Below are 19818 nucleotides of genomic sequence, written 5' to 3' on the forward strand. Positions count from 1 at the left end.
AAGGATTCAATAGATTTTTGTTAGATTCTAAGAGCCAGATTCACAGAGGAAAACTCCTGGCAGCCATCTTGGAAGATTCACTCATGGGTCAAAAAAGGTTGAAGACTGATGCGTAAAATTGTGTTCGCATTGGAGAGAGTCTGTGCGCAGATATCCAACACATTTAGTGTCTTTTTGGGGTAATTTTTTCAATAAACACCTTTCAGAAGACGCTCTTGTTGGTGCATCTTTTAACTGCTCTAGTCTCCCTGTCGCCATCACTCGTTAGAAGTTTGTCACATACTGAGGTTTTCCTGCTGCTGGAGGTCACAGGCTTTTAGTGTTCCTGTTGGGTCTGAGAAACTAAAATGTGCTTTCAGTTCTGCTTTTATCTCAGACATCAGCATTCTGAAATGTTTGATCTCAACAATAAAACTGACTATAACAGTCTTTTTGAGTTTAGACAGAAATGATGTTCAACTACTCTTTGGATAAAAGCATCTGCTAAATGAAGTTGTGGAATTGTAGAACCAATAATCTACATTGAGTTATAGCAATTAGATTTTTCCCTAAAATCAAACATGTTTTTAATTACAAGTGGTGACCTTCTTAAACTGTCCAGACATGTTAAGATAAAGGAGGAAATTTGAAATCCTGAATTCAAGGTGAAGAAAAATGTCATTAAGTTACCTCAACTTGAATTCAGTTTTAATTCAGTGAATGCGTACATTTGAGTTTAAATTACACAGAATATTCACCATGGGAATGAAAATGATCTGTCAAAGAGATTCATTTTATTTTGATATTTTCTTTAATGTGAATTTAAGCCTCCTTATTATTCTGTAAATTGTCATCATTAAACACAGCAGAACAGAAGTTAACCTTTTTTCCTCTTATTACACTGAAAACTGAATTTACAAACTAATAAGAATGGCGTAAAATTAACGAAACTCTTATGTATGTTTGAGAAACTTCATGACAGTAACAAAGCATACATGATAGTTCACAGATTTCACTCACACATCATAATAATTTTGGTTAAAAAAATCACTTAACAGTTTGCATCTATATTTTTCAGTTAAGACAACTTTAATATGACCATCAGCATTGGTCTGTCTGTCTGTCTGTCTGCGATACAATAATACAATACAATACAATAACTTTATTATTCCCAGAAGGGAAATTCAATATTCATTATATAATTATCATTAGTTTTAATTATTACTATTATTAATATAATAATAATTACTATAGTAATAATTATATCAATATAATAATAATAATAATAATAATAATAATTTCATTAGTTATTATCGTAGCAACATTAATCAAAAACAGATTTGGATGACATTTTCAGGGAAGGTCAGAAATGACACAGGAACCACCTCATTCTTGTTTTCTGTATTGCAGCCATGTGTTTCATTAAATAGTGAGAATAAATCTCTGGAGTTAGTTTTTACAGTGCAGTGTGCAGTCTAAACATCTGATGTGACCACATTCTATTCTTTAAAGCCTTAATGTTTACATGTAGTAAAGTGAATGACGTCAGATATTTAGAGCTGAGAGCCATCAGACCTCCATTTCTGTACAGACCTGAGATGTATGTTATGATCTTCATAGATATGTGGAGCATTTTTGATGCCGTTATTCACTATTACTTTGACACAAATTGTTTTTCCTGCTCAACACACTTTTGAGGCAACCACACACAACAGTAAGAATAATGTGTAAAGGAAATGAGTCTGTGTTGGTTAATTTTTGTTAGACATCTCTGTGTTTTTGTGCTATTTCTGAACATTTAATGAACAAAAATGTGCTTTTAGTCCAGCGTTTGTCTCTGATGTCACTCTGTTTATTCTCATGAACCTTTATGTGGATGTTTACATGTGAAACAAGAAAAGGCTGTTCATTCCCCCATGTGGCATTGTCACCATGTTCCAGCAGATCCATTCAGTCTCCTTTACGACTCATTTTATTTGGATAAAGCACGGCGACACTGAGGTTAATCCAGTTTTTGTATTTGTTTTAATTTTCACACACTGATTAATTTATCTGTGTGCAAACATGTCCGCCAGGGTTGCCGTGGTGACGGGCAGCAACAAGGGCATTGGATTGGCCATTGTCCGAGCTCTGTGCAGGCTGTTCCAGGGAGATGTCTACCTGACGGACAGAGACCTGTAGGTAGCTCAACTGGAATTTAACCTGACAAATTCACCTAAATGTTACACACGTTTCTTATTTTGGATCAGAAACAGACTCAGAAACTCACATTTTCAGTACATCTACTTTACTGTATTTGCTCTATTATGGTTCTGCACAGACTCACTGTAACGTATTCTCATTTTGCACCACACTAAGTCCTTTTTTGGGCTGAACACGCTGTTAACTTTAACTATGTATCATCACAGTAACACCACATTGAACACTTTTCATTGGTTTTGTTGTATTTTTGTACTGTGCTTCTATTGAAGGAACAAATTTATATTTCAATGACAATAGAAAACTTTAAAAATACATGTTTGTGTTCTGTAAAGTTTCAACATCTATTGTTGATTAAAAAAACAACTTGTCATCATGTATTAGATGTGACTTTGATGCCCTCTAATGGTGGAGACATAAACTACAACAACAATAAGAGTAGAAATAAGTGTTTACCAGTCTAAGTGCCTAAATTCTTTCTCAAGGAAAAGCTGGTCCATGCATTTATTTTCAGTTGACTTGATTACTGTAACAGTATCTTTACAGGTCTATCTAAAAAAAACACTCAAACAACTGCAGCAGATTCAAAACTCTGCTGCCCGAGTCCTCACTAAGACCAAGAAAAGAGATCATATCACTCCAGTTTTAAAGTCCTTACACTGGCTTCCTGTCACTCAGAGGGTAGATTTTAAAGTCCTGCTGCTGGTCTACAAAGCTTTAAATGGTCTAGGACCAAAACACATCAGAGACCTCCTGACTCAGTATGAACCACCCAGACCACTCAGGTCATCTGGATCAGGTCTTCTAGTAGTTCCTAGAGTAAAAACCAAACACGGAGAAGCTGCATTCAGCTTCTATGCCCCATATATATGGAACAAACTCCTAGAAAACTGTAGGTCAGCTAAAACTCTCAGCACATTTAAATCTATTCTTAAGACGTACCTGTTCTCAGCTGCTTTTGATTAAAGTATTTTAACCCATAAGAACCCAGACCCATTTTTCCTTAAAGGACTTAATGAGTTAAGGTCAGACATGAAACTTTACAGGAAGACACTGTGGCACTCAAAGTGTTTGTGACACTGGTGTCACCGTGGGTTCTTATGGGTTAAATTATTTTAAATCTTATTTTATGACAGTTACTTTTAACAGTTATTTTAACTCTTATTTTATGACAGTTATTTTAAACAGCCCTTGTTTTCCGACTCTTGTTTTTGATCTTTTTACTGTTCTGTTTTTCTTTTAATAATTGCCCTTGTTTTCTGACTTTTGTTTTTGATCTTTTTACTGTTCTGACTTTTTTTTAATGATTTCATAAATGTTTTCTTTTGTTTTTCTTTTAATAATCGTCATCCTCTGTTCTTAATGTCTTTGTAAAGCACTTTGAATCGCCTCGTTGTTAAAATGTGCTATATAAATAAATTTGCCTTGCCTTGCCTAGCCGCAATTACATGCAGTTTAGTAAAAAAAAAAACATTCTTGTAAACAGACATTAAATGAGTCTGACTTCAACAGCTTAAAATCCTGAATAATAAGTTTCTATTTTATCTTTCTCCATGTGTGTATTTTCACATTTCACTTGTCAAAAAGTCAATTATTTTTCTTTAAAAATATAGAAGCTGCTATTTTGTCATTAAAAACCTCCAAACAACCCTGACTCATTAAACAACCTTGCCAATAATTAAACAATAATTAAACAATTATTGTGGGTAATTTGGGATTTCACATCTTAAATTATTTCAATCTAAAAACTTGTTTTGAAATCGAAATATATACATTTTTGTCAGTTTTGGATTGATTAAACCTTTGTTGATCCCACAGCAGAGAAATTTGCAGTGTTACAGCAGCAACTACAGAAAAAAAAACATTTTAAATTTATATTTTATTGAATATTAATGACAGACATTTTAAGGAAATGTTCTTAGAGAATAAAATTGAAGAGTTTAGCACTGAAAAACTGAACCTCAAAGCGAGTGATGGAAGAAACTGAGCTTTCTGAATCACATGAAACACTGTGATGAAGAGGCTGAAACCGTAAAATGACGCCATCTGCAGGTCAAATCCTTAAAATGCATTTAAGCTGCAAAATGAAAGAGGCTTCAACCTTCTGAAGCAACATGTGGTTGTTTTTTGTTTGATTTTGTCACATCTTTATTATAAAAAGATTTAAAAAAAAAACACTGTTGAATATTTTTTAATTTAAAAATCCATAAATCAACATATACATTTTTCCAAGTGCAAACATATGTTGCTGTTTGAAAGTTAAATAAATGTAATGAATAAAAATACAAATTAACCATGTAACTGGCAAATAAAAGGCAAAAAACTACTACATAAAAGGCCAAATGTTTGACTTTTTGAAAAGTTAAATGTGCTGAAATATAAAAGCGAGATGAATAACATGAATAACAAAAATGTAAATACAGCAGGGAAATGGTGTCTTTTTTTAATGATTTAGAGAAAAATTTAGGGTTATTTTTATAATTTAAATGACAAAACGGGCAATAAAAAGGCCAACCGTCTGGCTTTTTGAACAGTGAGAAATGGTGAAATGTGAAATTACAATAAATACACTGAAGAAAAAGATGAATTCACTGTGCAAATGTTCTTTTTTACTTAAAATACAGTATTGATTTCACGATTTTATTGACCAAAGACCAAAGAATATGAAGTGAAATAAATTCCAGACAGATCTGCTGCCTATAAGAATAAAGGGACAGTAAATAAGAGGTTTTTTTTTCTCTTGTTTCAGTGGTCGAGGTGAGGAGGCCATAAAATCTTTGTCCTCTGAATAACTGAATCCAAAGTTTCACCAGCTGGACGTCAATGACCTGAACAGCATCAGAACCACGGCCGATTATTTCAAAGAGGAGTACGGAGGAGTCGACGTCCTCGTCAATAACGCCGGGGAGGCATTTGGAGGTGGGATCATTTTTCACTGCTGTGTAAAGCCCTGCACCTCTATGGAGACAGTAAATTATATTCTCTTCTCTACCAGGTCCCTTGAATTACCTTATAGACAGTAATTTAGGCAGAATATATGATTTCAACAAGTTATCTGATTGAAAAGGACCTGTTTTCCAATGATGGTCTTACTTGATCGACTCAAATCTGCAAATATTTACATCACGAGTCCTTTTCTCACATAAATCCTGTATGTTTTTAAATGGAATGCAACTGAAATATGCTCAGTAATGTGTTAACGCTCTTTCTGCAGATTCAGATCCGTCTCCATTCGCCGTCCAGGCAGAAGTGACCCTGAGGACAAACTTCTTCGCTGCCAGAGACATGCTGTCTCACTTCCTGCCACTAATCAAACCTGGAGGTACAAACACACATCTGGATTCACAAAGACGGACTTAAAACAGTCAGACGACATGTTTAAATCAATTAATGCAAGTCGTTTTTGGACGACTGTTTAAGACTTCTGCCTCCTCTAAGAATTAAATGGTTCTAAGAAATAAGTAGTGTATGAAATAAGATAAAATCAGGTAAGAATGTAATAGCACAAAAGCAGATTTGATTTGGGGAAAAAATAGTGACAAGCATGTTTCCAGCAGGTTTATGCAGACTCAAGACAGTCTTTGTCTTCTTCCGTTTCTCCACAATGTTATCAGCAAACTTCAAATTATGAGTCAAGTTTCCTCCTTTTGTCAGCTGTTTCTACTAAGTGTTACCACAGAAACACGCAGGATCTGTTGTTGTAACTGTCCATTCAGACTGGATGCAGAAATATTACTGCATTAACTGCAGTCAAGTATCCCGGTGTTTATTCAGAGATGAAGCCGACATGTGCAGTTTTAATCAGATGAACAGAAAAAGTGAGAGTACTGGTCGGGATGGAAGTTTAGATGTTGAATTGACTCACGTTTGAAGCTTAAAATATTCTGTTTACTTCACATGAAACTAATCTGAGAGCCAGTTTTAGAGGATTCCAACACTATCAACCGTCTAAAATCTCCCTGTGAAACCGAACCCTGGATCCGGTCCACCGTCTGCCTCACAGAACTCGGCCTGCTTGGAAATTTGGCAGAATGTCTGACTGGTTGTTCTGCTCAGCATCGTAATTCTAAGAGTTTGTTTGGCCTCCGCTCAGAAAACTGCTTCAGAAGTGTCATCCATTCATGGGATATGTTGAAATGTGTGATCTGATCACAGCTGTCTCGTGTTCCAGCAGATCAGCGTCTCACAGTTGGCACATTTTAAATATTCCAGATATAATTAGAAAATGATATCAAACTGGTGTCTTTGCTTTGTGGTTTTTATGATGTGTGGTGAGAATCAGCATAACAGCCATAATTCTTCTGATACAAACACAGACGACTTACAGAAACAGAAATGTGGCATGCGAGTGGTCTTTTGTTCTGACTTAAAATATAGGATTGTTTTCATGATTTTAAAAGGCGAAACAACAAAACAGGCAAAAATGACTAAACATCTGGTGGTTTGAGCGATTCAATGTGCTGAAAAGTCAAATAAATTCACTGAAGAATAGTGTAATCGTAGCATGCAAATGGCCTTCTTTTCGGATTTACAGAAAATGTGAATTTGTTTTTATGATTTAAATGACAGAACAGGCAACAAAGGACAAATATTTGGCTTTTTGTAAAGCTGGATTTGGTGAAATGCTGAGATGAAAGAAATCTACGGAAGAAAAGCGTAAATGGTCTTTTTTAGTGATTTAGAAAAAGAATATATAGATGTTTTTTATGAGTTTAATGACAGAATAGGCAAAAAATAGATCTTTTTTGACTTAAAATATTGGGTTGTTTTAATGATTTTCATGGCAAAAAAAGGGGAGAAAATATTGGGTTGTGTTTTTAAGATTTGAATGACATAACAGGCAAAAAAAAAGGTAAAAACTGCAAAAAAGCAGTCCAAATGTTTGTCTTTTTCAAAAGTTAAATATGGTGAAATATAAAAGTGAGATGAATATACAAAGAAAAATATAAATACAGCATCCAATTATGTTTTTTAATCATCTTTGGAAGATTTTGCATGTTACACTTATTTAATATCATTTTATAATCACAAATCTATTGATCAACTCTATTTGTTCAGCTATTTTAAACAGATAAGAGCGGAGACTTTAGCTCAAGGTGTAGAAGTTGTCAAACCAATTTCATGTCAATTTAACTCAACAAGATGATGTTTGCAGCCGAAAAACTTCACCTAAATCATTAAATTTGACTTTTTTTCTTAGTAAAATAGAGAAATAAGATACACAGTAAAGGTTCAATGAAATGTCAGCTGCCTTTGATTTGTAGAACATTTTTAATGCTAAATATAAATGTTAATGTCATATTTAACATTTATATTTATATTTATCATTTATGTCTGACATTTAATACTTACATTAAACTATTTAAGATATTTCTAAGATGAGAAATATTGCAGTAAATGTTGTAAAAGGTCACCAGAAAAAAATCACACCACTTGTTTGTACATGGTTTGAAGCTAAATGTGACAAAATGTTGCTGTTTTTTTTTTTAGAATGAGCTGCTTTACAGACGGCACCCCATATAATATTAATGAATGTAATGTAATACAATAAATCATATTCAGTGTTTCCTCTTTAGTCACTCAGTTGTCGGGCACTACAACAGCAAGAAAACTACCACTTCTACTTCTGCTATATCCATAAAACTCTGTAATAGAGCCTTAAATGCAGTCCAAATACAATGTAAGAAATAAATACAGTAGTTCATATTTTCAAATATTTTGACGTTAGACCCACAACTTTAAGCATGTATTACATGCAAAAAACAACAAATATTACTGTCTCAAGCGCCACCGTTTTTTTAATAGAGAAAACTTTTTTTCAGTAATTACAATAATGATAATGATGGCAAAACAAGTCATGACAAAAAGAAGAGTAAGGTGTAGGACTTTTACCTTCCATAATATTGAGGCTGCATGACTACACGACCGTCCCAATCCAGCGATGCAGGAGCATCCCGTTGTCTCCACCACGCCGCTACTGCTAACTAGCACCCACGCCAAGTGACTCGTACTGCTGGCCTGGCTCGGGTTTAAACAGCTTAAAAACACGCAATCATCTTCTGTGTGCAACAATACACGACCAACTTTGCCGCTATGAAGGTACTGGTACGCCTCTGTGCTCTTATAATTTTTCATAGCCACACCATCAACACCCAGGGATAGCACAAAGTAGTTAAAAATGTCACCATATGAGATCTGCGGCCACTTTCTCATTTCATCAACCCACACTGACATGGTGGATGGACGAGGGAACGCAAGACCATCCGTTCTCCTAAAAAAACTTGCAGTTTGTCCCCATTTTAGAGCCCCTGGTGTCGTGTCTGTTGACATTTTGATGCTTTAACTCAGCGGAGCCGGCTAACGGAAAGGACTGACCAGAAGTGAGAAGACAAAATGCGGAACTACGAAGAATTAAAAGTGGGCGGGCCGAAATAAGGTGAATTGATCCCGATGATTCCTTCAGCACCAAAACGAGTGACGCAGCGATCAATAACGTTCACATTCAGAACAGGATAAGTTCTGACATGAGGGTGTTGTAATTTACAGGAAAACAAAGCAACAACTACACTCTTAAATAAATAAATACATAAGTACGTAAGTAAATAAATAAATAATCAATAAGGGTGTCAGAAAAAGTACTTTAAAAATGGTGTAATACTTGATGATGATCATAAGCAATAAGTAAAAAGTAATTAAAATGATGATTATAAGTGATTAGTAAAAAAGTAATAAAATGATGACTGTAATTGATAAGCAAAAGAGTAATTAAAATGATTATAAGTAATAAGCAGAAAGCAATAAAAACATGATAGTTTAATATATATGTAAAATGAATATTCCCCACAAATCCCTCCTTTTACACCTTTTAAGGTGTAAACAAAAAGCTTGATATGTGTTACAATTTAGTTCAATCATCAGCAGTTAGGCCAGTGTTTTTTCCCATGTATTTATTTATTTATGTTTTTATTTTTATTTTATTTTTTTTCCCCCTGTTTCACTAATAATCCTCCCAAAAACTAGTTTCTCCCTCCTTTTCATAATCATCTCCCCATCCTCCAACTCCTCTAATTCCATCCCATCTCCCTCTACATCCTGTGGGATAAGCAGGGGCAACTGATATCATTATAGGAAGCTTTCTGTTAAATTTCACCAAATACTCTCTAAGTTTTTGGAGCCTCCTTAGATTCTGCCAGATCGGTTCCTATCTCTCCTGAATTCGGAGAGGGGTGATGAAGAGGGTACACAATGAGTTAGGTGGTGTCAATTGGCTCCAGCTTTACCTTTTACCTGGACCGCATGTGAGATACACTGTTACCTGATGGTCCAGTCCACCTGGGCTCCAGCCACTTTCTTTTGTGTGCTTTCACCCGCACCCAATCACCCACCAGAAGTGCTGGAGTCTTCTATTCGGTTGCCTCAGGCTCTGCTGACTGCACCTGTTTAGACAAAACTCAGGGCAACTTAGTTAGTGCAGTCATGTAATCATCACATTGTACCTGCCAAACATCCAGAGATGGCATTTGACCCCCATCTCTGGGTGGGCCAGGCATTGGTCTGCCCATCAGCAACTCATGAGGCATCAGATGTGTTTTTTCCCCTGATGAGTTTCTCATTGACATGAGTGCAAGGAAAGAGCATCAACCCATTTTAGCTTAGTGTCAAAACAGATTTTAGTTAATTATTATTACTTTATTTATTTATTTATTTTTTTAGCAGATAGTTTGATATTGAGATGAAACTCATTTTCTGATCTAATGTTTCATGGAACCCCATATTGCGATGTCAGCTCATTTTATAACCACTTAACCACTGTTTATGCTGTTTCATTCCTACAAGGAATTGCTTCCACCCATTTTGTGAAACGATCAACCATAACCAACATATACCTGTACCCCTTTACCCGGATCTCGGCTGCCATGTCAGTAAAGTCAATGGTGATGTCATGGAAAGGAGCAGGTGGAACAGGATATCCACCCATTGGACATCTGTATGGAATCTTGGAGTTATGGGCGTTGCAGGTCTCGCAGTCTGACACGTAGTTCTCCCCCAGTGCAGTCATGTGTGGATGCCACCAGCGCTTTTCAATGTTCGCTTGTTTCAGCAGTAGGTGACAGAGCGTTGCTGAAGCTACCAGTCTCCCATCATGGGACCGCCAAAGTCCATCTTTTGACGTTGCTCCCTCCTTCTTCAGTAGGAATCTGAACATCCACCCACCTTCTTTCACTGCCACCAGTGGTGCCTGCACTGCAGCACTGTGACTGCCAGATGTTGCTGTTCTTTCATAAGGTGGAGGTTGTTCTTGTAGGAGCAGGGAGGGGTAGATCTGGGCTGGGGTTGACATCATAGGAAGAGCCGTGGTTTGGTGGTTTTAGTCTGTGCAGAAGTTTCCTGCTTAGATGTCAGTACAGGCATAGCTCTCTCTGTGGCAACTTCCTCTCTCAGCTTAGCAGCAGGCTTCTGCGTCTGTCATCTTGTTCCCTCTCAACGAACTTTTCATGTCGGTCGGCTGTAGCTGCACTGGTTATGGACATGACAGTCTGAAAACCGGGCAAAGGAGCACTAGGTTGGCTTGAAAGTAAGCCTTGTTTTCCCCAATTAACCCACAACTTTAAACATTTTTCTGTAGATTATCTTTATCTTTTAACATCCCCCTTTTCTCCATTTCTGATACCACAAACTCTTTCAGCTTTTCACCATCCATTATCTCTCACTTTCAAATTAACCCTTCTTTGATAAACAGAACCAATAATATCAAAGTAACTGTAAGAATAATCCAGCAAAATTGTTTTGTACAGTTTTAATAATCTCAAGCGGTTTTCTGCAACGTCTGAGCTTCTGAAATCTCTTACACCCCTTAAATAATCATTAATAAATTACAAATCACCCTTTCTTCTTGTAAACATTGTCCGTGGTTCATGCACAATATCTAATTGAATATTTTGCTCTTCGTGCTCTTCCCTCAGTCCCATGTCAAAGAGAAAGACATCAAAAAATAATCGAAGGAGACAAAGAGACAGAGAAGGAGTAAAGAAAACCTTCCTTATCTCCCATTCACCTCCATCCCCCTTCTACGGTGTTTTTTTTTTTTTTCACATCAGTCAGTAAACAGCACTTCAATTGTATGTCTTAAGCGGATGATTTCATCAATTCCTTTACAAAAAATGAATGCCTCTCCCTCTCATGACACTGCAATTGTATACGGCTCAAAGAATAAAAAGAAAACAAAAGGAAAGAAAAAATAAAAAATAAAAAATTTTAAAATAAAAGAAAACTACATTTTCTCCCCAAATCAAAAGCTTTTTTTTTTTTTTTCATTCATCCACACACCAACACTTTCTCACAAGGTTTAGACCGTCTGTTCATTCACACCAAAATGACGTCTATTTTCTGCCAACGTGTGTAAAGATCAGCTGCCTGCCTGTCAATCACTCAAACCTTGTACAAACGATCGCATCTCTTTTCTAATTTAGAAACAAACACAATTATGTACAGAGTTTAGCAATCCGTAGGTTCTTACGCGACTCCACTTACACAAAATTTAAAAAATTTGCCCACAATGTAAAATAAATTCAACAGAAAATCGCTAATTTAGATTACTTAATTGTGGCCACATCAAATCTTCCCCAGACAGTATGTCCTAGTGCTGCAGGTAGGACGTAATGGTGACATTTAATGCGTAGAAACCGCAACCATTTGTACTGCTACGGGCTTTTTAAAAGATTATATAGTAGTGCCAAAACAGCAACTGGCCGTAAATACAGTCTCAGTCCTGCACCCTATTCCTTCAGGGATTTCCTACCAATTCTTATACACTACAGCTTAAGGCTGCAAGGGCAGTTTCACGTTACACATCACACTTCATCATCATCTCATCACTCTGGTACAGACCAACTGATCCCAATTTAAGACTGAGAGTCAACAGTTCCCTATCCAGTCACCGGTTTAAAAGATAATAAAGTTCTGACCATCCAATGCAACTCAGCACCAATGTATGCTTATTACTGATTACAATTCAAATTCATTCATTTGAGACAGGTCTCTCCTTACCCCACAGGACTCACAAATTTAGTTATGCCCAATATGCAGAATTCGGTTTAGAACAACAGGTTTCTGCTTACCTTGTTCTTTTTGGCTGGCCAGCCTTGTGAGTCTCTGTGTGGATCGGAGCTCCCGTCAGGTCCTCCCGGAAATCTCCGGTCCCGGACCTCTTCCAATTCTTCTTCCAAAAATTGATTAAGTACCTCAAATAACAGTACCCCGTCCGTGCCTCCAAATTTGTCAGAAAGCGGATTCTTTGGTACTGTTAATGAGGGAAAAAACACTCGGAGACAAGGATGACCCAGAGTCAAAATATTCATTTAAGAATATTTAGTAAAAACGCATTGGATAGTACAGAAAATACATGCATGCAGACTCCATGTTGATCTAGCTGGCATCAGACTGACTTAAACTAAGACAATATTCCTCTGCATGCAGCTGTTCACAACAAAGAGCGAATTCTAAACTATTACATGAGTTTTTAACTAAGAAGCTGTTGTCTTCTGATTGGTTCACACTGCCGGATGTCTTCAGTCTTCGTCCAACCACAGCCGTCTTCACCCTGTATTGAGAGTACTTTGCATGTGTGTGTATGTGCCTGCCTGAGGTGTGACTTCCTGTGAGCTTTGCACAGACTACAACTCAGCTTTCTGCAGACAACAGGTCTGAGCTTCTTGCTCAATTTATGCTGAGCTTTGAGTTTTATTAATTCAGCTTATTAAATTTTATATTTAATAATAGTACAACAATATCAATAAATTAATTATTTGTATAAGGCAGATTAATCTGATTTTATCCCTATTTTAATCTAGGATCCTCATAGGTTAATATAAGATTTCTATGCCTGTCCCCAATTTACTGTTAATTTAAGACATTGTTGATTACATTTTCTTTTAAGTATTTTTCTTATGAACATTATATTTTAATCTTAATTCCCCAATATTGTTTTATGGTTTAATACTTTAACTTTTATTCTTGTTTAAACATCTAGCTGTTGTTTGAACCTTTTGCCCTGTCTCTGTCCTCTGTGAGTACGTGACAAGTTGCACATCTCTGTAACCGCAGACCCCCCTCTTTCTTCCAGGTATTGCATAGTTTTAACGGATGTTCTTTATTTTTAATTTAAAACTGTCACCTGTCCACACTAAACTGCCATCCTAGATGCTATTCTTATTTCAGTTTGTTAGTTTGAAGCGATGGGGAGAGTTTTCCCCTCAGCTCTTTGAAAGGTCAGTTGTAACCACAAGCCTTTAGTCAAGTGGAGCATCAAGCATTTACCTTAAACACACTTTCCTTTAAGTTAGATGTTGAAACCTGCACAACCTGCTTAGATCAACACTTTTCCAGGTTATGAGCTAGAACTCAAACATGCATTCATAAGCACTTTATTACATTTGATTATAGGGTTAATACAAGTTGCAAGCACACATAATATGATCAATGAAGGTTAATGATGAATATAAGTAATAAGTAAAAGAGTAATTAAATGATGATTGTAAGTAATGAATAAAAGTAATAACATGATGATCATGAGTAATAAGCAAAAGTAATTAATATGATGATTGTAAGTAAAAGTGATAAAATGATGATCATAAGCAATAAGTAAAAAGTAATTAAAATGATGATTATAAGTGATTAGTAAAAAAGTAATAAAATGATGACTGTAATTGATAAGCAAAAGAGTAATTAAAATGATTATAAGTAATAAGCAGAAAGCAATAAAAACATGATAGTTTAATATATATGTAAAATGAATATTCCCCACATACTGTAACATAAAAATACAGAAAATGACACTAAATGTCTGGGAAAAATTTTTACCACACAATGTCTTTCAAATGATCACAAAATTGAAAAAAAAAATGTATTTTTTGCTGATTTAAACACTGTAAAATCCATCCATCCATTCTCTATACACCACTTTATCCTCACTAGGGTCGCGGGGGTGCTGGAGTCTATCCCAGCTGACTCGGGCGAAGGCAGGGGACACCCTGGACAGGTCGCCAGTCTGTTGCAGGACTACATATACAAACAATCACACTCACATTCACACCTACGGACAATTTAGAGTAAACAATTAACCTCAGCATATTTTTGGACTGTGGGAGGAAGCCGGAGTGCCTGGAGAAAACACACGCATGCACAGGGAGAACATGCAAACTCCATGCAGAAAGATCCCAGGCCTACAGCAGGATTTGAACCATGGATCTTCTTGTTGCAAGGCAAAAGTGCTAACCACTATACCATTGTGCAGCCCCACAAACAAAACAATGATTACTATTTGTAAAAATACAAATTTTCTGAAGATTTTTGAAAATTTCAATGTAAAATTATTTATGTAAATTTGTAAAAAAAAAAAAAAAAACTATTATATTGCAACAGCTTATGTTAAAAAATACCAATTGTAAAAATACAGATTTTTGATAATTTTTTTTTTGTTTTTACAGTTAACATGTAAATATTTCTTCTGTGATGTGACTGGCATTTTTGATGAAATACTCCTGATTTTTTTTGTTATTTGTTATATTCTGTTTCTTATCTTTGCTTTCGTTCGGATCGTATTTTCACCTCTTATGTGTTCCACCTTGAACTCAATGCAGTCACTCACATATTCATCCAGTGTTTCATGTCTTTCTGCAACAGAAACATCAGACTGAATGAAGAATCTGCAGAAAAACTAAAAAAAAAAAACTAAAAATCTTTAGGAATTAAAAAGAACTTTCAAGTTCAAACTCGGTGAAACAGAAATCTGCTTCAAAATTTAACCATGCAGACTGAAAAAATTGCACTATAATGCCAATTTTCCCATATAAACAGCATAAACACTGAGGTCCACTTCTTAAAGTCTTTATATTTACATATAAACTTGAAAACGATCAGAAAGTTTGAGGATTTAGAGATTTTTAAAAGCACAAATATGTACAATTCTGATTTTATTTCATTTTAAAATCCAATTTTAAGCAAATTAGAGGCAAAGATCATGCTATTTTTTGTACATAAGGTCAGATTTCCTTTAAATCTTGTATAATCTTTGCTTTTTGTACATCTGTGATCTGAACGAAGAGCCTCAAGATCTAACTGACATTTTCTTCTATGCATATATTATTAAATCATCTGGCTAATTTAACACCTATGATAGTATATTTCAGCATATCTAATAAATAAATGTACACACAGTGAAAATAGGACATAAAGCTAGTTATTATTTCCACCATTCCGGATCGTAACCTTCTTAACACTGAGACAAAATCTCTAACAGCCTATTATCAATCATCATTCTGCAGCTTGTTGTGCTTAAACACTCCACTGAATTCACCTTTTGCATGAAATATTAGCTCAAATTACAGATTACAGATGAGAGAAGTTTGCAGGACATTTCAGGATTAGTGCTAGTACTAGTTTCCACTTTTTCAGCTCATTTGCAGTAAAATTAAAAGTAAAATTGCAGTAAAATTAGAAGCCTGTAAAACTGGCTCAAAGCTCCACCTGTCAGTTACATTGTAATTCTCCCTGCTCTCCACTAGATGTCAGTAAAGCCGCACATGTCTGATGTTTGAGCTACCTGCAGAGAAACACCTGACCTCTGCTGCATCATCACCATCCTCCTGCTCGCTCTGTTCAGCCTTCCTGTTAACTGAAGCCTGAATATAATGAATGAAACTGTAGCAAGACGGCAAAGGCCCTGGAATTCCTGAGCTGATCAAAACTCAGATAAGCTGCCCCTCTCCAGCACTGACCAACACCCATCTCTATAGGAGGATTGAGACATTTGTATTTCTGTAGGTTTTCATTCACAGAAGGATGGAGCTCATGTGAACATTTGAACCCCTGGAATAACTTCTTCTTTTTAAAAGACAATGACTTTCAATTATAGACTATGGATGTTTGTTTAATGAACTTTCATGCTAAAATCCCTTTTCAGCGTCAGGAGACCCTCAGCCGGAGACGTCTCTGCATTCCACAGATCAGATAACAAGTCGTAAAACTTTATGGCAGAAGGCTGGAGTCACCCTCTCACTCTCTTTGACTGAAACAAAGAGACTGGAACTGAACTTAAACAAAAACACTTGCCAAATTAATATTTCTATATGCATTTGGTTTTTCCAGATTTACCACAGTTACTCACAGTGTTTCATCTATGTCATATTTGAAGATCATATTTGCATGTCTGATAGAAGTCGATTTATTAATTTGTGATGTTAATCATTTCTTCCCCAGGATACTATGATTTTGGAATGAATTCCAGTATTAACCTCTGAATTTCCTCTCCGTTTAGGTTGAATGATGACCATTGTATTTACCTGTTACCAAATCTCTGACTTGTTGTTATATTTTCACTGTGATACATATTTTTAATGTCATAAACATAAACATATAGTTATGAATGAAATGATTCACATCATATGAACATATGTATTAATCTACACATTTCACTTTCACACAACTGAATATGGTGGGATAGACAGATCGTGTTTTGCGCGTTTAATATCATATTTTAATCCATTCTGATTCCTCTTTCTTCTCTACTCTGTGAGAACAAAGAGATTCCAAATTCCACCAGACTCGCGCCTAAAAGTTCTCTCTCTCCGCCCAGGTCCTCCCCTTAGCTGGACCCACAGATAAAGTCAGCCGTAGCCCACATTTTACTCTCTCTTATTCTCTTACCGACCTACTCTCTTACCCCTCTCTTCCTGAGAGGCCAACCAAAGTCTCTCTCATTACTTTCTTACCTAAAGCGCGTTTTTTCTATCTTTGAAATTCCCTCACCATCTAAGTTTGTTAACTATTTATCTTTTAACATTTTTGTAACTTAAGGAGACATTTTGCTCGTTATTCGTTTAATCTGAAGAACCGATTCAGAACCAGCATTTATTTTTCTTAATTTTGACCGTTTTTCATCAACACCCGTTTTTCTTGGCTAAAGCCTGAGAACCATCATTTTTAAGCACTCAGCTGAGAACTCCGGAGATCTGCTGGATCAGGTCTTTGCATAGAACCGATCAACCCGCGGCAGGACATCTAGGCCACCACAACGACGACGCACCGTTCTGAACCCGCAGGTCCAGACCGTGTGCTGCGAATCTGAAGGCCTCGCAAGTCCCAGCCCCATGACGGTTCACTTCAATAACTCCAGCTGAGTTTGCTCTGATTCCATTCTATGGGTGATGTACTAACCGCTTGGTCAATTAATTCACTTCATCAATTTATTCTTTTACAAATCATTAGAATTCTTAATCCAAATTACCGATTACCTCGTCAGGTTAGCTCTGGCTAATCCTCACCATATTTCCTTCTCTCTCACACCTACTTCCACATCTCTCACACATGCACACACCACACACACACTCCCACATTCCACACATGCACGCACACACACACATGTAGTCCTGCACGCACACACACACACCATATCTACATTGTACATAGTTCACTTGTCGTTATTTTCATAGAATAGTAAATAAATACCTCATTTTAGATCAAACTACAGTCTTGAGTTTCTTTGTGTAGAATGTGGTCAATTTAAACGAGGATTCAAGACTTTTTGATATGAGATTGATCAAAATTTTTATGAATATTAATTTTTTTATTAAAATTAATTATTTCCCTAGAGATCTAGGGTGGTGCCCCAATTATTGATAACGAGAGCAATAAATCATAACGTAGTACTGCTACAAAACAGACATTTTGCAGTCTGTGTTCTTTTGAAGTGAAAACGTGGGCAGGTAAGTTGAAGGTTTGCTGGTTCAGTTCGGGTCAAAGCTAAGGTTTGCTAATCAAATGTCATGTTTAGGAAGTTTAAACCCTGAAATGCACGACAGCAAATCTCGCTTTTGTGCCTTTGCTTCAAACAAATGTGCACACGAGGTCAGTTTTTTGCTGTTTCTGTTCCCTCGCAGGGTCATAAAGTCGACATGGGAGCGGGAAGCTGCAGCTCGGTGGGACTGTTGAGCTGAAACGATCAGTCAGCTCCACAGGATGCTGCTGTCCACCGACACTGCTGCTTTGTGATGCAAAGGACGCATCAGATAGACCCGAAATGTAGAGAAGAAAAAATACAACCTCAGCGGGGGAAGCACTTCAGTGTAACACACTCAGCAGGAGGAGGTTTTAGAGCTGCAGACTTGATGAGGAAGAGAGGAAACATCATCACCTGGTGGATGAAACAGGGAACTACAGGTTGCACAAACTATTAATACGCCGATCAGCCACAACATTAAAACTACTGACAGGCGATGAACCAGACCGTCACAGAGAGACTGAAGATTATTTAACGTACAGTTTCTGATGAGTAAAATTTCTATTCTGTTTGTGAAAATGCAAAAAATTGAGACTTGACCGTTTTTTGAGGGTTTTTTTTTGCAACCACAATAAACCAGGTGAATATCAAAAACCAGTGATCTTAGGTTGCTCAAATCTTGAATAGATTGTTCAATAGTTGTACAATGGATAAAGACTCTACAAAACATAATTTCTGATATGGAAAATCATTATTTTTGGTGTCAAAGTGTGAAAACATTGAGATTTCAGGAAAATTTTTGCTTCTGGATCATTTTAGACCAGGTCCAGATTAAAACCAGAGAGCTTAGGTTGCTCATATCTGGAATAGATTATTTTACAAAGGCTAAAGACTTTATAAAACAATTTTTGATTTGTACAACCATTATTTTATGTGTTCAAATTTAAAAACATGGAGATTACACACGTGGACAAAATTGTTGGTACCCCTCAGTTAAAGAAGGAAAAACCCACAATTCTCACTGAAATCACTTGAAACTCACAAAAGTAACAATAAATAAAAATTTATTGAAAATTAAATAATCAAAATCAGCCATCACTTTTGAATTGTTGATTAACATAATTATTTAAAAAAAAAAAACTAATGAAATAGGGCTGGACAAAAATGATGGTACCCATAACTTAATATTTTGTTGCACAACCTTTTGAGGCAATCACTGCAATTAAACGATTTCTGTATTTGTCAATGAGCGTTCTGCAGCTGTCAAGGTATTTTGGCCCACTCCTCATGAGCAAACAGCTCCAGTTGTCTCAGGTTTGATGGGTGTCTTCTCCAAATGGCATGTTTCAGCTCCTTCCACATATGTTCAATGGGATTCAGATCTGGGCTCATAGAAGGCCACTTTAGAATAGTCCAACGCTTTTCTCTCAGCCATTCTTGGGTGTTTTTGGCTGTGTGTTTTGGATCGTTGTCCTGTTGGAAGACCCATGACCTGCGACTGAGACCAAGCTTTCTGACACTAGGCAGCACATTTCTCTCCAGAATGCCTTGATAGTCTTCAGATTTCATCGTACCTTGCACACTTTCAAGACACCCTGTGCCAGATGCAGCAAAGCAGCCCCAAAACATTACTGAGCCTCCTCCATGTTTCACCGTAGGGACAGTGTTCTTTTCTTCGTATGCTTGGTTTTTGAGTCTATGAACATAGAGTTGATGTGCCTTACCAAAAAGCTCCAGTTTGGTCTCATCTGTCCAAAGGACATTCTCCCAGAAGCTTTGTGGCTTGTCAACATGCATTTTTGCAAATTCCACTCTCGCTTTTTTATGAGTTTTTTTCAGCAGTGGTGTCCTCCTTGGTCGTCTCC

General features: G+C 36.4%; 1 pseudogene; it reads left to right on the plus strand.

Annotated features, from left to right (window-relative positions):
- LOC110945515 (carbonyl reductase [NADPH] 1-like) overlaps positions 1 to 18901 on the plus strand; it is a 31463-nt pseudogene extending 12562 nt beyond the window's left edge.
- Positions 18902 to 19818: the final 917 nt, after the last annotated feature.

The sequence above is a fragment of the Acanthochromis polyacanthus genome, chromosome 15, assembly GCF_021347895.1.
Source record: "Acanthochromis polyacanthus isolate Apoly-LR-REF ecotype Palm Island chromosome 15, KAUST_Apoly_ChrSc, whole genome shotgun sequence".
Lineage (NCBI taxonomy): Eukaryota > Metazoa > Chordata > Actinopteri > Pomacentridae > Acanthochromis > Acanthochromis polyacanthus.